The sequence below is a fragment of the Panthera leo genome, chromosome B1 (assembly GCF_018350215.1).
Source record: "Panthera leo isolate Ple1 chromosome B1, P.leo_Ple1_pat1.1, whole genome shotgun sequence".
Lineage (NCBI taxonomy): Eukaryota > Metazoa > Chordata > Mammalia > Carnivora > Felidae > Panthera > Panthera leo.
Genome location: NC_056682.1, coordinates 88393245 through 88415182, shown reverse-complemented (window position 1 = coordinate 88415182; position 21938 = coordinate 88393245). Strand labels below are relative to the sequence as shown.

The 21938-nt window shown below is 36.0% G+C and overlaps 1 pseudogene; it reads right to left on the bottom strand.

Moving 5' to 3' along the window:
• Positions 1-3243: 3243 nt before the first annotated feature.
• LOC122218424 lies at positions 3244-4260 on the bottom strand (annotated as a pseudogene).
• Positions 4261-21938: the final 17678 nt, after the last annotated feature.

Below are 21938 nucleotides of genomic sequence, written 5' to 3'. Positions count from 1 at the left end.
ACAAGGAAAGGCTAGAGTCCCCCTACTTCTTCACCATCTTGACTCATCCTCCCAGAACTGATTTTTTATACTTTGATATTGTCAGGATTTTTAAAAAATCAAGTTTATACATAAACTATGAGAGAAGCTGAGAGGTGTTCTCTGTCCTTTCACAAGCCATTGTAGGGATTCTCAACTCTTGGTGACATGGAAACCTATTGGTAGTCTATTATACAGAAATGAAGCATGAACAGAATCACACTTTTAACATGAAAATTCTGGTATGTTAAAAATACACTGCAATATGGGTAGAGACAAGGACGGAGAACAGAAAAGTCACTTGGGAAACTATTGCAATAATCCAGATGAAAAATAATGGTGGCTCGGGTCAAAGATTTAGTCCTCAACAGTTAGAAAAGAGTTCCCACTAATTTTAGAAATTTTCTAAAACATCTGTAGATGGACCATGTGTGGAGGCAGTGGAATAAACATATTAGAAGCTCGGCTTTGAGTATAGTCAATTAGATACGTGTGTTAAGACATTCCAGGTGAAGATGTCAAAGGGGTAACTGTCTATATGAAGCTGGATTGCAGGGGAAAGAAGATTGCAGGTATATAATTGGGAAGCATTAACATATTAATGACATTTAAAGGTCACCAAGGGAATTAGCATAAATAGAAAAGAAAAGAAATCCAGATACTGATCCCCCGTAAGCCCAGTGTGACTGAGAGTCAAGGAGGAAGCAGTTAAGGTGCATGAAAGAATTATATTTTTAGAAAGAAAAAAAAAAACCAACAGAGAGTATAATTTCCTCAAAGCTACAAATACATCAAATGATGATAGTAGATCAAATAAAATAAAACAGAGAAATAACCATGGAAATCTGTTATTGGGATTTATTGGTGACCTTGAGAAGAGCCCATTTTGGTTGAGTGTTGGCAACGAAAACCTGTAGGTGGAGGTTCAGTAAAGAATGGGAAAATTTTAATTGGAAAAAGTGAGTATAGACAAGGAGATAAGCGGAGCAGTCCTGGAAGGGATGTAAAGTTAAGAAAGGTGTTTTTATCGTTGTTGTTATTTGTTTGTTTGTACGAAAGAAGTTCATGTCTATGTACTTAGGGAAGATTCCAGTAGAGAGGGAAAACTTGGTGACAAGAGAAAGGGAAAATTGCTGAGCAAAGACATTGTCTGTGATAGATGATGTGATCTAGTTCACAAGGTGAGAGGGTGAAGATGTGTGGCAGAGAAGGACAATATACAAGTTCAGATGCAGGTGGATTATTGGAAGTAGGGTGGGGGCTTGTGGAAAGTCTCTTCTGATTGTCCCTATCTTCTCAGTGAACTAGGTGGTGAGGTCATTAACTGAGGTAGTAGGGAGTGGAAAAGAAGGGATGAAATACTTGTGGGGAAACTTCTGAGTATAAATGGAATAGTGAAATGTAATATTATTGTCAAGCAACTTGAAAGCACATAATCAAGGTTTATGATTAGGAATTTTAATTGAGAGCAGGCTATGGGTGTGGGGGTGTGGGGGGATGCATGGTTACGTGTGTGTTCTAGCCACATGTGGTGTACAAGTGTATATGTGGAATAACAAAAGGTTAGCAAGTCTTTCCATAATATAATGATGAAATCAGAGAAGGTTGAGAAGTTTGGAATTATAAGCTAGTAAAAGAGAATGAGGTCACGCTAGGTGTGAGGTACAGAAAAAATGTTAGGACCAATGTTTTGTAAGTGTTCTGGGTTGAACTGTGTCCCCCAAAAGATACATTCAAGACCTAACCCCTGGTATCCATGAATGTGACCACATTTGGAAATAGTCTCTGCAGATGTAATCAAATTAACATGCGGTCATGCTAGATTAGGGTGGCCATAATGTAATAACTGGTGACCTTATACGAAAAGGAAATCTGAAACAGACACAGAGGTAAGAGAGCCATGTGAAGACACAGGTGGAGAATGGCACTATGCTGCCACAAACTAAAAAGCACCAAGAAGCCTAGAAACCACCAAATCTAAAAAAAGGCAAGGAAGGATACCTCTGCATGGCCCTGCTGACCCTTGATTATGGACTTCTTAACTCTTGATTATGGTCTCCAGAATTGTGACAGAATAAATGCCTGTTGTTTGAAACCGCACAGTTCATGATACGTTGTTATATAGCAGCCCTGGTGAACTGACACAGTAAGTCAGAGCAACATCAAAGTTGTAGCTGAACCAGAGATATTTAGCCATGGAGACAGGAAGTGATGGCTGGACCGCTCAGGATGGAGTGCTTATCTATGGCAGAGTGGTAGATGGAATGTGAAGATCATCGGATAAGAGAACTTCAAGAAACTGAGATGCCAGGGAATTGCAAGGATTATCTCTGTGGATGTTAAAATCATCAAAAACGAAGCCAATAGTGACATTAAAGAGAGTGATGCAAATGTGGAAGTCCAAATATGACACTAACACTGGAAACTGATTTTAGGGTTTTAGATGACAACAAAAAAGAGGGAAATGGGTAGAATCCTCTGATGACGTAAGATTTAAAGCTGATATTATTTTGTACATTTAAAAGCATCATTTAATTGCTAACAATATGTATTCTTCAAACTGAATTTGTGTGTAGCCTTATATTTGACATTTATCCATATAAATATATGTTCACCAATTTCTGCCATGTAGTAGTCCATTGAAAGCTACACCAGATTATTTATCAATTCCCCTGTTAATAGATGTCTGTTTTTTTCTAGTTCTTAATATTAAAAGCAAAACTCTCTTTCATTGTTTTTTTTTTTGTTTTTATCTTACTGCACCTATAATTTTGTGCCCATTATTTTATTATTTATTTATTTATTTATTTATTTATTTATCTATCTATTTAGAGAAAAAAAGAAAGGCTTTAGTCAAAATCTTTACAATAAAATAATTATAATTATAAATGGAATGGAAATGAATAGTTTTCCAAGCAAATCGAATACAGAAATATGCCATCTTTTAGAGTAAAATGCCAGTTTAACATTCTTAAACAGCTGTGTGAGACAATGGCTCTGCTTTGTGCAAAACATGATAAGCAAAATTAAGAAAAAACTCTGCAAAATTCTTTAGTTACTCAAGGAAATTGCCAGAAAAGAAAATAGTACAAGAAAAAAAAAAAAGGGAGTACATTCTAGTATTTGATTTGTATACAGAGGCTAGCATGACCAGCACTGATGTAAGCCTCATACCTGCTAAATAAATCCTTGGGTAGTTTCAGTTTGAAGTTAATAGCTGAAGTCCTAGAAACTGTGCTTTTCTGCAGCCACATGGCCAAAAAGGTAGATGCTATCATAAAGGTGCCCTACAAAATCTTCACTAATGTGTTGAGCAGCACGACAGATATTTCAAATAAATTCTTTTTGACATTTTATTCTTTACATGAGGTCTAGTGAGGTCAAGGCAAAGAATCAATGAGCAGCACAGTATGTAGACAACATCAGGACTGAGGCCGAGTTCTCGCATTAAATCGGGGTTACAAACACAGAATCTATGTGAGAACTTTGTTATGAGACTTTCAAGATACTCCTCATGCTTTTCAGAGGCGTTGATATGACGAAATAATTCTCTTGGTGCATTGGGCAAGAATTGATTTCTAAAATTATGCAACATTACAAGGTCATCCAAGACATCTCTTTTTTTCATCAAGATAGAATCTCCTTTTTTAGTATTCTTGTACAGAAGATAAACTTTGCTATTTCCCTTGGTGACTCATCTAGGATACCCTTGGACATAAAGTAGTTTATTCCCTCCTCTGGGTTGGCATTAAAGGTGAGGCTACCTTCATCCAGCCGCATATACAATTTTCTGAAAGAAAATCCTGGGGGAGGGTTCTTACTATACATGGAACAGTGACCCCAAGTGGATTGACACAACTCTCGCCAGAGAAGTTCATCATTTGCAAGGTCCTGCCAAACGCATGACCCTAGGCAGAAGTCTGTTGCATTCAGGTAGGACAAGAGGGTAAAGCTTAGCTCGGGGCCAACATTTCCAGATTAATGAATTTTTCCTGATCTTTAGCTTCCTGTGCCTTCAAAGGATGATATATATCAATGCCTCCTTGGACTTGTTTACGACGACTGGTGTTAGACGTCCATCCTGCTCTGCTGTCTGCTGAAGTAGCTGGGCTCTCTATGGCCTTCCTGCTGTAGCTGCTGGTGTCCTGCCACTCTCCACAGCCCCTCACCAATCTGCAAGTTGTTAGAAACAAGCTCACTTGACTCTGGAGGTGGGGAAGGTGGGGGGGGGGGGGCAAGCATGGAATCTGTGGGTCAGGCTATCAGGAGAGACAGGCTGGAACTCTCTGGAATGGGCTGAAACTGCCCTCCGCAAGCAAAATTTCTTCTTCTGGGCCTGCCATTATTTTAAAATTGTGCCTCCTGTCTTTCTTGGCTGACCCGTCCTTTCTGAATTTTTTTTTTTCTCTTTTATTAGCCTTTGCAAAAACCTGGCTTTTTTTTTTAATATATATTCTTTGTTTTTTCTTTGTTTCCTAGAAGTGATAATTTATTATTTTTTTTATTTTATTGTATTTATTTGCATATTTCTAGACGTTGTGGGAGCACTATTATGGATATTATTTCACTGTTTGATGTAGAATAAACACTTACGTCGTTTATTCTGATTTTTCTCAATTTAAAAAAAAATCACTAGAGATTTTAAATTTCTATGGTTTTTGCTACATTTCACAAGTATAGATATCCTCTCCATTCAGTTATTAATATTTTATAATTTCCAGTGAGTTATTCTTTGAATTCAGTTTTAACTAATAACATGGAGAATGTTACATACGCTTTCAGTTGTATGTTGTTTTGTTTCTTGCATGCCCCCTTTTTCTTCTAAGCTTTAGGTCTCTTTTGTTGAGATTCATCTTCTACTAATTCCTTCAACAATGTTAAAGCCTCTTATGCTTTTGTATGCAAATATTTTTATTTTCTAGTCAGTCCTGAATCACAGACATTCGGGTAGAAGTATACAGTGTCTGCCTGATAAATTATTTTTTGCCATTAATGACTCCCTTTATCTGTATAAAAGTATATTAATTGTATATTAACATTATTATATGTGTAATACTTGGCTGATCCCTTCCCATTTCTTGAATTTTAAACTTTCTTCATCATTATATTTTAGGTATGATTCTTTTAAATAAAATTTGTTACTTTATCAGACCTAACATTCTCTGTATTTAAAGAGGCAGATTTATATTTGGACATATTTCAATTTGTTTTGTTTTGTAGATCTACTCATCATGTTTTCTTTGTTCTTTTTACTTTATTGACTTCTTTAAAACTGATACACATTTATCTATTTTCTTTTCCCCATTATAATTTCAGTTGTTATTTGTATTCCAAATTTTGTGTATGTGTACCTGACACTTTTTACCTCTTTCTAGAAATAGATCATCCTTCATTGTACAACTCAATGAGTTTTCACAAAGTGAGCATGTCCTTATAACCAGCCTCCAGATTAAGAAGCCAAAGATTCCAAACATTCCAGAAAATCCTCGGTGCTTCCTGCCAGTCACTATCTGTAGTTGCTTAGCTTTCTGTGTGGCATGTTAACCTAATTCCTTAGATTCATCCCCCAGTTAACAAATTCTCTGTTTAGCTCCAACTAATCTCTTTAGTCTTTCCGTTGAGTTTTCAGTTCCATTATTGTACACATACTATTCACAAGTTCTATTTTATTTTTTCACATTTGTTCTTTTCTTCCTTTATTAGCTCTTCGGTTGTTTTAAGTCAATTAGCTCTTCAATAGTGTATATTTAATGGTATCCTTATTATTCTCCTATTTTAGCTTTTAACTTCAATTTCCATTTTTTGCAACTACTAACACCCTCATGGAGGCTCCCTTATCATGTTTTAAAATTGAGTTTTATGAGTTAATTTTCATCAACCTTTTTTTTTCCACATCTCATCATATTCTTTCAGTTTCCTTGTTTCTGAAAAGGTTATATAGATTTCAGTATTCTAGGGGAGATTGTAGGTGAATATTATCAGTTTGAAAGCTGGGTTTAGACCTGTTTGGCCCCAAGCCTTTGATTTTTCCTAGCTGCCTTTATACCTTTTTACTCAAGACTGTAGACAGAACAGAAATTTTATGGCCACATCTTTGTTTGTGTATAGAGTTTTTCTAGTTCACTTTTAATGGATGGAGAATATCTATGAAAAGATTTTCAACAAGTATTTTACACAGCCTGAGGCCATTTTTTTTGTCTTCCTGTGTAGATTAGAAGGCTAGGCTTCAGCCTCTAAAGCCTAAATATACGGTAAAAATCTCTATGGGCTATAAGGCCATCAACACACCATGTTAATTTTTATTATTCTCTGTACTCCTGAATCTTTCCTTTCATTCCTTTGTGTTTGACTAGATATTATTTTTTTAGAGTGTTATTGTACATATAATCTCATCTTAGTAGCAGATAGGAAATTCTCTGAGTCAGCTTAGGGCATCGTGTTTTTAATAAAAGAAAGGAGTATAAACACTCGACTAACTTTTCCTATTAAAGACAGTAGGCGGCTGGACTCATCTGTGTCTCCTTTACTGTGCTTAATCCTCATGACCCCTATTCTCTTTTGCACATTTCTCACTAGCCTCTGTTGTTACTCCCCAAACAACCAGAGACCTAATCTCCTCACTCATATGCGGCAGTTCTTCCATTTCACTCCAAACACCAAAACTCTTTCCTGAACTTCAGTTTCATCAAATGTAATTCCCAGGAATAATTTCTCTAATTATAGACTTAGGAAAATCAATTTACCACTCTATTTTTAAAAATTAGTTTTTAACCGTTGATTTTTCAATAGCATGTTGTAGAAAAGACACTCTCATTGTTAGAGAAAACAAAAACAAAAAGCCCATGGGGCGCCTGGGTGGCTCAGTCGGTTCAGCGACCAACCTCGGCTCAGGTCATGATCTCGTGGTTTGTGAGTTCGAGCCCCGCGTCGAGTCTGTGCTGACAGCTCAGAGCCTGGAACCTGCTTCTGATGCTGTGTCTCCCTCTCTCTCTGCCCCTCCCCCACTCATGCTCTGTCTCTGTCTCAGAAATAAACATAAAAATTAAACAACAACAACAACAACAACAAAAGCCCACAAAAGACCTAACATGCTCTATAAGATTTATAACTCCAAGGTAAGAAAGGACTGGAAAATCATGCACACAAAACTGTAAGGAGACATAAAACTATCATGAAAACCATGGTTATGCCACAATCCTTGATTAGCTGGAATAGCAGTTTGGTATACATCTTATACCATATGTAAAGCCATTAGTCAGCAGAGTAAAATCATTCCAATACTGATTAGAATGATTCAGTTTGATGCAAATTGAAATCATCCGATTTGCTGATTTCAGATTTTCGTATTTACTTTCTTTTGCTCATATGTTCTCTAGAGTCAAAGAGTTTTCCTATATGATTTCTTCAAGCTATTTGGTTTAATGTTTCAAAACTATGATCATTAAAAGTGAGGCTTTTTGTCGCACAACATTGTGAATGTACTCAATGCCACTGAATTGTGCACCTCTGAAGGTTAGTTTTATGTTATGTGAATTTCACCATAATAAAAAAAAAAGTGGGATTTTTCTCACCACCAATGTTGACAGAGTAGAAACAATTAATTTCTACTTATGCACTGAATTCACTCCTGACTTAGTCCTTGCTTAAGTTCACACTTAAGCAAGAGGTGGAAATAAGACCTCTGAGAGACTGTGTCTGGCATCCCCTCATTTTTGCGCCCAATTTCCCATTAATATGTACTTTCTATTAATATGCACATTAATATGTACGCTACTACCTGATTTTCACCTGTGCAATTCCGGGAACAGCTCTAATGACAGTTTCCCTGTTTGACAAATACCTTAAGCTTTCTGCAGTATTAAAAGTGGAGATAAAAACAACTTCCTCTTGGGGCACATATTCATGTCGGTTAAGCGTCTGACTCTTGATTTCAGCTCAGGTCATGATCTCCAGGTTCGTGAGTTCAGGCCCCACATGAAGCTCTGTGTGCAGTGTAGAGCCTGCTTAAGATTCTCTCCCCCTTGCTCTCATGCTCTCTCTCTCTCTCTCAAAAAAAAAATTAAATGAATGAATGAATGAATAAATAAACCTCTGAATACTCTAAGAAAATTCAATTAATATAAACTCCATGAGACAAAGACCATATTAGCTATTCCACAAATATATTCATTGGATGAATTAATGAATCAAAAAGTGTATTTTACTTACATATTTGGCATCTGTATTTTTATTCAGGACATCAAAAATGTTATCTTTCCTATATTTCTAAGATAATGTTAAGACACTACTTACATATTTTTTCTATGGTTTGTATATGCAACAGATAAATATTGTGTTATGAAATAGTCTGTTCGTTCTTCCTTGCTTCTGCCAGTAATCCTGAACTGAGATGCAGCCAAATTACTATTATTACTTCTTAGATGTATAAAAGCTCTCTTTAGACCAACGTCAATGTTTTTTATTCTAACATTACTTTTTTAAAAGGGAAATTACTACTACCAAACTCACAGTTAAGGAAGGAAGAAATGTTGTAATCAGCTATGGGCATTACATTAAATAGTGAGTAATAATACTGTTTATTTGAAAAGAAACTATTTGCACCTGCATGCTTTCATTTGGCTGTATATAGATATCTTTTTAAAATTATGCGATGATTATAATATTTGCTGTATTCATAAAATATCCCACTTTTTGCAATTATAAAAGAGTCTAAGGTATTTATTAATTCAGCTACACTTAGAATCAAATATTTTGTGCAACGTCATGACTTAGAAGATTTTCCCCAACTTCTGACCAACACTATGTGATTGTCAAGATAATGAAATTATAGCTCTACTCTCTTTTTCACGGGATTTTAGGTTAATATCAGTTTGTTTTGCCCTATTATTTTTATTGTGAAAGTTTAGCTTTATCATCAACTTATTTTACTTTTCCACTTCTTAGCCATTACTGGAACATAGTACATTTTATTATATATCTTTATAAATATAAAATAAGATATTATGTATCTTTATTAAATTGTCATTGTCATTTTAATCAATCTCCCCCTTCTGCTAGTTTTATGCTCTAAGTTGATTCAAACATTCTGACTTTCAAGCCATTCTATTTTTCTACTACTTTTCTGAATAAATTATTTGTACCTGTATTCTCTTCTTCCCCTGGGTCACTGCAATTAATTAAAAGAAAAGCAGACATGCTTTTAAGTATTCTTTCTTTAATTCAATCTATCTTGGCTAGAGGATATTTGGAGGCTGACAATTTGGGTCCAAGTTTCTGTAAAACAGTGAGTAAAGCTGGGCTCAGTCACCATAGCAACACCAAGAGAGAAGCATCCCCTCAGGAAGCGTGGCTCTAATTTTTCACTCCAGAAATTGGTTTATCCTCATACCATCAACTACCTTGACCAAGTCTTTGTAGAAACTCACTTTACTGTTGACACATTAAACAGTGAATTCAGGATGACAATTGTTTAGAAGAATATAAATGCAAATATTATTTCACAATTTGGAATAAGGAAAAAATATAAGAAAAAAAGAAAAACATTAAAAATCAGTATCGCTCTATTTTGGGGAGTCTTTATTTCCTCTTCACAGATATTCAGAAAAAAATTACTGTCACTGAACTATTTTACCCTGGATCTTCTACTCATTTAGGATCTCCTACTCGTTTAAAATTCCACAAAATGGGGCACCTGGATGGCTCAGTCAGTTAAGTGTCCAACTCTTGATTTCTGCTCAGGTCATGAGGTCACAGTTCATAGGATTGGCCTTGTGTGCGGTTCCCTGCTAACAGTGCAAGGCCTACTTGAGATTCCCTTTCTCCCTCTCTATTTGCCCTTACCCCACTTGTGTGTGTGTGTGTGTGTGTGTGTGTGTGTGTGTGTACATGTGCATGCATTCTCTGTCAAAAATAAAGTTTAAAAATACAACATTTAAAAATATAATAACACAAAATGCTGCATTTTTTTACCATTTTGCATGTAAATTAAGCAGAATTCTTCCCTATTGTACAAATGTACTATAAAGATATATGTTTACCTCATATCTCCGATGTTTCAATAGAATTTACCTTCTCTGTGACTTTGTAAGTGTCACCTTGGCAAACTTATGCCAACTGAGTTATTTTTATCAACAAGGGAGGATTTGTTTAGACATATAAATGGTCTTAAAAACATTAGTATAAAGTTACATTAATGTGAATTCAGGGAATAAGAATGGGTTCAAATTCTAGCTTCAGCATTTAGTACTTGCATGAGTTTTCCCAAATTATTTGACTTTCCTAAATCTAAGTTCCCTCTGACTTCATGGGATGCCATCTGTTGTGCAGTTCAGAGCCCAGGAAGTCATATACGTGAGCCAAAGAAACTTTTCTGTTATTCTCTTGAATGTGACTGGTAATACCTCGTGATTGTGTCTTTTTTGTGGTGGAAATGGATGGCTAACTTATGTAATTTATGTATTTAGAAAAATGTCTTGAACCCCGTACCTTCCCAATGATTACGGAATATTAGTGTTATTAGCTTTTATCCCTCATCTACTTTTGCTGCACAACTACTTTGAAAATACTTTAAACTCTATTATCCAATATTTCATAAGCTCTGATTAATCCATTACCTGCTGCCATTTATTTTATCTACCCTGTGTCAGAAGTAGTATCAAAATCTGTTATGCAACCCGTACAAAATAAAACAAATTAGAAATCTGAGACATAACATTTACCCAGTAGTTTGTGAAAAATACTTTACTTTTGTGAGGAATAATTAACCATATTGCGATATCTGTGATCTATAAACCTATGATTATTCACATGTTAACTTCATCTGACAATATCACTTCCAGTAATACTGTATAGCTTCAATACCCTCTAGAACAGATTATATGAAGACACAACAGAAATCTACTAAGCATTACTTCATTGCTCTAAAATAATTCATCATAATTAACACTTAATTGCAATAATTAACTTACCCTTGCTCTGCCTCTGTCTCTTCTTGAGTGTTTTATGTTGGAGATGAAATGATATACTCCATAGAGAAAACTTTTTACTGAAAACAAATTTAATTTGAGGTCAAGAGAAGAAAGACGAAAGAAAAGGCACAGTGTAACTATTCGTGTGGAGTTGTCCAAAGTCCTTTGTGCTTCTTAGTTGTCTTTCAAAAGGGTAAGATTGAAAGGAGGTTTGGGGATCATCTCTGATTTGTAGTATTTGTTCTGAATTGTCTGGAATTCTATTTGTTTTCTCGCCCAGTGCTGACATGGGGTTGATGGCTGTAAGTTTCTTGTCATTGTCCCCACAGGATCCTTTTCCTTATCAGCTCTTGGCAGATTGTGACCATTTAAGGAAAGACTTCTTTACTGGTTTATCAACCTTATTTTCATAGCTTCTTATTTCCCAAAGTCAAAAAGTATTATGTACATTAAAAAAATGCACTCATCCACGCCAGGCAATTGTAAGTGGAATTGTATTTTAAGTGATACAGCAAACAAAAGTGACCTTGGTAAGTCTCACAGCTCGTCAGAAATATGACTATTTCTTCAATTCGAGTTTTATTTAAAGAACTCTAGAGCTAAGCTTAAGGGAGGTGGACTGTTTTTAGAAGAAAAAAATAGAAAATGATAGCTTATGATTTTAAAGCCCATCAACTCACACTATTATAAAAACCCACCAAGGAGTGTGGGGGGACGGAAGAGCTAAACTGCACATAATAAACAGCAAAACAAAACCTTATAAGGGAGAATAGCAAAAGTCAGAAAGGAAAGAACCCCAACCCCAAACCTTGCAATGTTCCCTTTGACTCACTGCTAATCACAAACAATTCCAGTGATTTACTACCAAACAAGGCAAGAATTCAGGATCCACATGTTGAGGATTTACTCTACGATGCAGCTTATGAAAACAGTGAACCAATTTGCCATCAGAAAAAAGTGTGCACTAACCAGAAATTTCTTGAGAAAATATTGCCAGATTGGGTAATAGCTTTGTGAATAAGCCTGGAAAGTAGAGGGCTTTATGGAGCTTAATAATCAAGACAGACTCTGGGAGTTGAACAAAATGCCTTTTGTCTTCAGTCATTTGCATAACAGCAGTTTTTTTTTTTTTTATTTTAAAAGGTTTCATGCTGAAACTAGAAATGCTCTAAAAAGAGAAACAGTGAGAATCCCCATTTTGCAAACAAGCTGAGTAGGAGTGAAACTATCGCCAAGTGGTCTGGCTGCATCTCAGGATTGTTGTAAAAATAAGTTATGGTGAACTCAGGCCTGAGTCAAAGGCTATGGACACAGGGGTCAGGATAATGGCTGAGTACTGAGGAGCACATTCCATTCCCATTGCTATGAAAATAGAAAGCAAGTATGAAGAATGACGTTTTGGTGGGTGCAGAGAATTGCAGGCAGTTCCCTTACTGAGGGGAAGGTTTGCTTTTTCCTCCTGAAGAAAGGATACGTAAAATGGTGCACCTTTCCCTTCAGATTCATAAAGCATCAGACGTGTGCATATTACTAACAACATCATGATAATATCACTGCCCTAAGCAATTGTTTTTTATGGAAATGAGTACCAACAATTAAAGTGGATCACTTCTTACAAGTATTAAAAACTTTACATCCTTGTAACATGTACTTTATAATACAGGAACTCCTTTAAACTTGAATAGACAAATTTTGCAAAACAGTTTTAGTTTGCAGACCAAATATGACTGCCAAATAATAAGCTTTAACACAAAATATAGCTTTTTAAATTCTCAAATTTTAAATTCTTTAAACACTTTTTTAGATATAGTTCATAACCAGTTGACTATCTCAAAATAGTAATTTTTATTTAATGTTGACATCGTGTTAAAGCCCATATTTTGCTATCGTCCACTGTATTTTCTACTTATTGGTAATTTTCTCCATCAGTCTTTGAGGTTAACTTTCATTGTTTTATGAAGGCAATTTAGCTGTCGATATAAATAAGAGAAAATATGCCTAGATCTCAATACTTGTATGCAAGCCATCAATTACTAATTTCCTACTTGGAAAAAAATCATTATAAATAATGTATCCTATTCTTACCCACTGGAGAATAACTTTCTAAACAAAGAATCTTGAAAATGATAACATTTTAAGACCATAAAGAAGTTTAACTGAAATATCATCTGGTATAACTCCCACTGCATAGATAAGGAAACTGAACCTCAAATTACAGTAATTTTCCCATATCACATAGTAACAAAATTAAGAGTCAGATTAATTCCCAGCAGATTATAAACTCTTTGAGGGAAGGGCACTTTTTTTAACCTTTAAAGTTTACAGAGCACATATTATAATGCCTTGCACATATAGTCACTAGGTAATATTTAATGAATACAATATGTTTTTGAGCTGTTTTTAGTCTGAAAATTGGGGATGATATATGTATGTTCGCAAAGTCAAGATTTAACATTTCATCTCACTGAAATTTAAATTTCTTAATTTAAGTGTTTGGGGGTAATATATTTATTGTATGTGTCTCATAACAAAGCACAGTGCCCAATACCTAGTAAACGTTAAGTGAAAAATAGCTCAGTGAATACAAAGTATTACACATTTTATATATTGGTTGTAGTAATGAATAGTGATTAATTTTAATATTGAACATTCATATTAATAGTTGGATTAGTGACTATTAAATACATCGAATACATATAAAATATATCTCACTTTAAAGAAAACAAGGGGCACCTGGGGGGCTCTGATAGTTAGGCATCCGACTCTTGATTCTGGCTCAGATCATGATCTCACAGTTTGTGTGACCAGCCCCGGGTTGGGCTCTGTGTGGTCAGCTCAGAGGCAGAGTCTGTTTGGGATTCTCTCTCCTCCTCTCTCTGGCTTTCCCCATCACATTCTCTCTTCCTCTCTCTCCCTCTCTCTCCCTCTCTCTCTCTCTCAAGATAAATAAATAATTTTTTTAATAAGCAAACGACAAAACCAGATAACCAGATGTGATGGTTAGTTTACGCACCAGTTTAGCAAGGTTATCGCACCCAATTATTTAATCAAACTACTCTAGGTGTTGCCGTGCAGGCATTAGGTAGATGCGGCTCACACCAAAAACCAGTTGGCTTTAAGTCAAGCTTACCCTGGATAGTATGAGTGGGTCTCATCCAGTCAGCTGAAGCCCTTAAAAGCAAAAACTGAGGTTTCTTAGAGAAATAGGAATTCCGCCGTAAGGCTGTGACGTGGAAACCCTGAGTGTCTAGTTTGCCAGCCTGCCTAAAGGTTTCAAAAGTGCCAGTCCCCCCAGTGATGCAAGCCTAGTCCTTAAATTACACATAATATACATATATCTTGTCCGTTCTGTTGCTCTGGTGAACTCTGAGTGACACACCAGAATTATGAAATCAACTTGGGAAATATTTGGCACTTCCTGTTAACAATTTTGTTAGAATATATTACTGTCATTCTTAACATTAGACAATTTAAACTATTTAAGGATACGTGATCAAAAGAAAACAGAAACAATTAAATATATTGCTGATTAGCTATCTAAAAATGTGTATTATCGATGCCTGGGTGTCTCAGCTGGTTAAACATCAGACTTCGGCTCAGATCACGGTCTCATGGTTCCTGAGTGAGCCTGGGCCCCACCTCAGGCCCTGTGCTGTCAGTGAAGAGGCCAGTTCAGAAAACTCTGTCTTCCTCTTTACCCCTCCCCCACTCACTCCTGCATGGATGCACATGCATACACAAGCATGCTCTCTCTCTCTCTCTCTCTCTCTCTCTTTCTCTCAAAAATAAATAAACTTTAAAAACATTTACGTTGTCTTATTTATTCATTTTCTTCTCTCCTTAACGAAGCATTCAGAATCTTAGCCAGGGCTTTCTTTGATAGCTCATGATTTTCACAAACATATTCAATTCTTTATAAGCAAATGTGGCTTAAATATTCCTCCTCTGTGACCAGGTTTATATATCCAATCCCTTGAACACAATCACCTACTTCCCTATTGTATGGTTGAAACATGTCACAGAAAGGAAAACAATGTTTTATAATATTCTGCACAAATACTGAAACAACTGATTTATGTTACAGAAAGAAAGAAAGAAAGAAAGAGAAGAATATGTAAAAATCCAGACACCTGGTTTACCCTTGCTGAATATGTGTTTTGAAAAAGTTTAATTGAAACCATCTGTTGATGAATCATTCACTGTTGAATCATCTCAAGTATTTTTTTTCTCCAATTTATACCAATGTTCCACAACATGCCTTTCAAAATTTCTAAATTACCTTTTTCGACCAAAACAAAGTCAACCCAAAAAGTACATATTGAAATTAATGAATCAGTGAAGGTTTTTTCCTGAAATTGAAATGATCGTGTGATTTTTCTTCATTGGTTTGTTTTCTATACATGTTTTATTTTTTATTATTTTTAGCTTTATTGAAATATAATTATAATTGACACATAACCTTGTGTAAGTTACAGTGTATAACGTGTTAATTTCATACAATTATAAACTGCAAAACAATGAGTACTGTAGTATTATCTACCACCTCCATCACATCATATAGTTATCATTTCTTTTTCGGTGGTGAGAATCTTTAAGATCTATTCTCTTAGCAACATTCAAGTATATGATAGAGTATTATTAGCTATAAACACCCTACTATACATTAGATCCTCAACCTCATTAATCTTATAACTGGAAGTTTCTGCCCTTTGATTAATATCTCCCCATTTCTCTCACCCTCCAACCCCAGAAACCACAACTCTGCTCTCTTTCTCTGAGTTTGTCTTCTTTAGATTCCACATATAAGTGACATCGTATAGTATTTATCTTTTTCTGTCTGACTTGTCACTTAGCTTAATACACTCATAGTCTATCCAAGTTGTCCCATTGGTGGGATTTTCTTTTTTCTCATAGCTAATGGTATTTTATATATCATAATATAAATACATATACCACATTTTCTTTATCTATTCATCAATTGACAGACACTTAGATTGTTTCCATATCTTGGCTATTATGAGTAAAGCTGCAGGGAACATGGGAGTGTAGATATCTCTACAAGATTCTGGTTTCAGGGCACCTGGGTGGCTCAGTGGGTTGAATGGCCGACTCTTGATTTTGGCTCAGGTCATGATCTTACAGTTGTGGGGTGAGCCCCGTATTAGAGTTCATGGAGCCTGTTTGGGATTCTTTCTCTCCCTTTCTCTCTCTCCCAGCTCATGTGCATATGCTCGCTCTCTTTCTCTCTCTCTCTCTCTGTCTCTCTCTCAATAAGTAAATAAACATTTTTTTAATCCTGATTTCAGGGGTGCCTGAGTGACTCATTAGGTTCAGTGTCCAGCTTCACCTCAGGTCATAATCTCACAGTTTGTGAGTTTGAGCCCTGCGTTGGGCTCTGTGCTGACAGCTCAGAGCCTGGAGCCTGCTTCAGATTCTGTGTCTCCCTCTCTCTCTGCCCCTCCCCTGCTCACACTCTGTCTCTCTCTCAAAAGTAAATAAACATTAAAAACTAATTTAATTCCTGATTTCAATTATTTTGAATACATACCCAGAAGTGGAATTGGTGGGTTATATGGTAGTTTATGATATTATAATGATTAAAATCCAGGTGTTGTAGAAGTAGGATTTCAATTATCTGAATCATAAGGAAGAGATAAAGATATGGAAATATCTTTCTAGGCCTCTTGAGGAGAGAGTGAGAGCTTGATCACATGACAGAAATGAAGAAAGGTATTTTAATATATTTCAAAACTGACCATGATTGAAGGACTTGGCAAAAAGCCAAAGGGAGAAAGTAAATAGAAGATGAACAAATAGAAGATGAAAGAATAGAAGAGGGAATGATCAATGGAACAATGTGACCAAGGGAATGAAGGTGTGATGGGTTATCAGCAGCATAGCCTACAAGGGTCATGGCTGGGGAACACAGGAAGATGTTTATTTAGAAAAGGGAAATAGCATTTCCTCCTTTGAAAAGAGAAAGGATTAGGGTGCCTGGGTGGCTCAGTTGGTTAAGTGTCTGACTTTGTTTCAGGTCATGATCTCATGGTTCATGAGTTCGAGCCCTACATCGGGCTCACTGCTGTCAGCGTGGAGCCTGATTCAGATCCTCTGTCCCCATCTTTCTGTCAGTCTCCCACTCATGCTCTCTCCCTCCCTCTCTCTGTCTCAAAAATAAAATAAATAGGTAGATAAATAAATAAATAATAAAACATTAAAAAAAGAAAATAGAAATGATTAGCAAATCATGAAAAATGTTCAAAGAAATTTTGACAGAGATGGGTACCAACACTAAAGAAGTCATAATAAATGGCTTTATTTGTAAGTTAGGAGGCAAACTTAACTCATTCTAATAGTGAGAGGGTCAGAATGGCCTTAAGACCTTCAGGGAAATGAAAATCTTACAGTATCTGCAATGAGAAATGTATAGGGATTTATTTATGTATGAATAAAAAGAACACCATTTAGCACAAAAGACCCAGCTGAGGTTAGACGCTATGAATTTTAATGAAATGCAGAAGCCTGACTAAATAATTTCTCTCAAATCTAGTAACAAAATGTGTCCACTATTTTCAATGATGCAAGAGGGAGAGGATTGGAGACTTAACAAGGTGATGGACTTTGGACATCAGTTAATGGGCACCTGGAATTTAAATATTTCTAAGATACTAATTGAATTCTGAAAGTAATAGGAGGTATTTACTATTCCCCAGAATCTAACATAATAGGCGGAAAAAAAAAAACAATTTTAACACTGTTTCCACTCATATGATCATCTTCAGTTGTAACTCAGTTATTTTATTTCTTTTTTGTATTTTCCTGGAATTTTTATTCCCTTTTCTCTCTTTTATTTTTTAATCTGTCTCCTTATTCCACCAGTTCACTATCTTTTTTCTTACAGCGTGCATTCTTTCTCTCATTCCTTTGCTAACTCCCCTAGAAATCTATTTTTTAGCTTTTATTTAAACAAATCTATATTTTCTCCATACTTAAAAAGATTAATTTTCTAAGGAAAAATATACCTATAAAGTCATGATTTTAAAATTAAACAACAAAAATTAAATTATATTAAATAATACTCTTGAGTATTATAATAATCTACCTATATAATGTTAATTTATAATCCATACTCAGGTTTTCCATATAATCTGATCAAAACTAAAAGCACGTGCACAGGCCAAATTATCAAAATAAGCAACTGGAACGAGCCTCCTTTTTTTCATATTTGATTGTTACCTATCATTTTGTGATTTTTATCCACATGCGTTAAATTTTAGACCTTTTCAAACAAAAAAGAAAGCATTTTACTTGAAGTTTTCATTGCTAATTGCAACTACGGTTAGCAGTTCAGTTAACAAAATGACAAAAAAAAATTCAGCCTTGCATGTGGGCAGAGAGAATTTCTTATGCCACAACGTTTTACTAAATTTTTGAAACCCTACTATTGTCTAAAGCACGATGCATCTGATGGCAATGAGAATCTGTACCAGAACGATGTTAATACTTTGATTCACATTTTCAATTTAATTAAAATTCTTCCCTGTCTTTAGATTGTTTTCATTTATATCTGAAGTCAAATCCCTTTGTGTCCTCTGCCTGTGGGCCCAAGTTGATTTATGTAGCTGCACTTGTGACAGTTCAAAAACATGCTTAGAATAGTTTATTCCATTTTCACTGTTTTGATTTAAATACGTGCTTCAAACATCAAGGGCAATCGCTTCCCAAGGCCTATAGGAAAATTGTACAAGGCTTCTTTCTAGTTTCGTCAGTAATTGTGGTAGTACTAGGCCAACTAACATGCCTGGTTTGAGGTCTACATTTAAAGGCATGTCTAAGCTGTTATAGCACAATTATAACTGGGAATGACATCAAACAAAGTTGAAAAGCATACCATGTGAGACATATTCTTCATAGAAATGAGAGCTCAGGCTTATAAAACCTTGCTAAAACTCTTGGACTTACACTTAAGTTTAGCTGAAATGAAGGTACAAACATATCACATAGTAGTTTATAAGTTGGGTAGCCAATTCTTTTTTTTTTTAATCTTTTCTTAAAAGTTTTTATTTAAATCCCAATTAGTTAACATAGCACTGTATTAGTTCCAGGTGTACAATACAGTGATTCAACACTTCCATAAACACCTGGTGCTCATCACAGCAAGTGCACCCCTTCATCCCCATCACCTATGTCACCCCCATCCCCCCACCCTGTCCCCTCTGGTAACCATCATTTTGTTGTCTACAGTTAATACTCTGTTTCTTGGTTTGCCTCTCTCTCTTTTATTGCCCTTTGCTCATTTGTTTGTTTGTTTTCTTAAATTCCACATATGAGTGAAAAAGTTGCGAAAAAGTTGAATAATCCAATGTATAGCCAATTCTGTTGGTAGTAGAGAAGATGAGTAGAGCATCACCCACAATTATAAGGCAAAGAATTTGAAGGGCACAAGAGAACAGTATTAAATATCATTCTCTTCATAAATCTCTGTGAAGAAGACATTTATTACTCAAAGTCAAATCATAATCCTTTTTTTAAATTTATTTATTTATTTTGAGACAGAGACAGTATGAGTGGAGGAGGGGCAGAGAGAGAGGGAGAGAGAGAATCCCAAGCAGGTTCTGCACCATCAGCGGAGCTTCTAACTTGGTGCCCAAACTCACGAACAGTGAGGTCACGACTTGAAAAGCGATCAAGAGTCCAACACTTAACCAACTACGCCACCCAGGTGCCCCTCTGTGAGTGTACTGTCAGTGCAGAGCCCAAGGAAAAGGCCTAATCACGAAATCGTGAGGTCATGATACGAGCCCGATACCAAGAGTCAGACGCTTCACTGACTGAGCCTCCCAGGCGCCCCAAATCATAATCTTTACAATCAAGTATTTCTCCATCTTCAAAATGTAAATATAAAAAATGTCCAAACTAATACATTTTTTAATATGGAATATCTTAGGTGTTAATTTTGCCTGGCATAGAATTCGACACTTCTATATTAAAATATATTTCTCTGTAGCCAATAACGTTGTCCTTAATTGTGGACTTAACACACGCAGGCATATACAGAGACGCATGAAACAAATGAGTAGTTTTAGAGAAATACCCTATATATTATATGGTGAATTTCCCAACATCAACGCCTACCTTTCTTTATTAAACCCATGTAGGGTTTCCCATGGGCCAAACACTCTTCCAAGTACCTTATGGGTATAAACATATTTAATGCTCAAAATCATCCTAAAGTTATGCAGTATGAGTGCCACTATTTTACATATGAGGAAACTGAGGCACAGAGGGGTTGAGCGAATTGCCCAAGGTAGTGTCAGAGCAAGATTGTAGAAAGCTTCTAAGATGAGATTCAAACCCAAGCACTTCATGTAGTTTCCTTGAGCAGGGCTGTGTCCACCACTGCTAAAAGAAAGCAAATTTAGGGTTATGCTTCTCTACATTTTATCCACAGTTATCTATTTTAGAGACTGAGACATTCTCATCAAAGTGCCTAATGGTATCTACTTTTCTTCCTTGCTTTTTCCCCTCATTACTTTCTTTCCTTCCTCCTTTAATTTTTTCTCAGTGCTGATGAGGTGCCAGGCATAATTTCCGGTCTCTGAGGCTGAAAAGCACTCAAAATGCTGAAAACAAACACAATGTGCATATAGGTATACAGACAAGTGTGGGCTGAACATAGTTGCTCACATTATATGAAGATGCATGTGGGGTGGAAAGCCTTACCCATCCTAGATGCAGGGCTTTCCTAGATCTCCTGAAAGTGACCTCTAAAGTGGGCTTATGCAAATGTGGTGATAAGTAAATACCATGGGGGTGGATAGCAAAGGGCAGACGATACAAAGATGAGAAAACGTGAGCAGTTCTGGGAACTGCAAATAGTATGTTGTAAAACCAGAAAATTAAATAGGAATCAGAGCATTAAAAGACTAGTTGAGAAGGTAGGATTTTATTCTCCAGATTACCATATGACATTGAAAATTTTCAGTTAGGACAGTATCTAAACTCTGTGAGGTAATAAGATCATCCCAGAAAATACACCAGTTACTGAGGAAATGTTTAATCATTCACTATGAAATTCTTTTTTTTTTTTTTAATGTTCATTTATTTTTGAAAGAAAGGGAGGCACACAAGCAGGGGAGGGGCAGAGAGAGAGGAAGACACAGAATCCAAAGCAGGCTTCAGGTTCTGAGCTGTCAGCACAGAGCCCAATGCAGGGCTTAAACCCAAGAACTGAGAGATCATGACCTGAGCCGAAGTCAGATGTTTAACCGACTGAGCCACCCAGGCTCCCTTCTCATGTGAAATTCTTAATGCCAGGCAACTTTACCAGAGCAGGAGAATGAGGAGGAGACATACGTGACAAAATTGGTGATAAGTACATTTTAGGATGTCTATACGTTGAGGTAATTATGGGACATTCAGGTATCAGAGTAGAAGTGTAGTTCCTATATAGGAACAGAATTTAAAGACAGGCCTAGAATGAAGGCAGATCTCTTGGAGTCTACAGCTTATGGAGGAGAGTTGAAATCATTAGAAATGGTGAGATATCTCAGAAAGAGTGCATACAAATTAGTGCAGATTAAATGTAAATAACAGAATGTACTTATTTAGAGTGGGCTTTGGGTGAGACGGTCAGGAAGAAGACTGAAAATAAAGATTGGGTAGGTAGGAAGAAAACAAGAACAGCTAGGACCAGGGAAACCAAGAGAAGAGAGATCTTCAGAAGTATGGAGAGTTAAATGGTTTCAAATGATACAGCAATAATAAATAAGCACAGAGGATGTAAAAGGGACTTAGCAACAAAAATGCAATTAGCAACAAAGGCAAAAAGAGTTTTGGTGACTTGTTGGAGTCAAGGATGTAGCAACGCTAAGACACATCACTACTTTGATGAGCGAAGAGGAGCAGAAAAACCAAGTATCTACTTAAAAAAAAAAAAACAAAAAACAACAC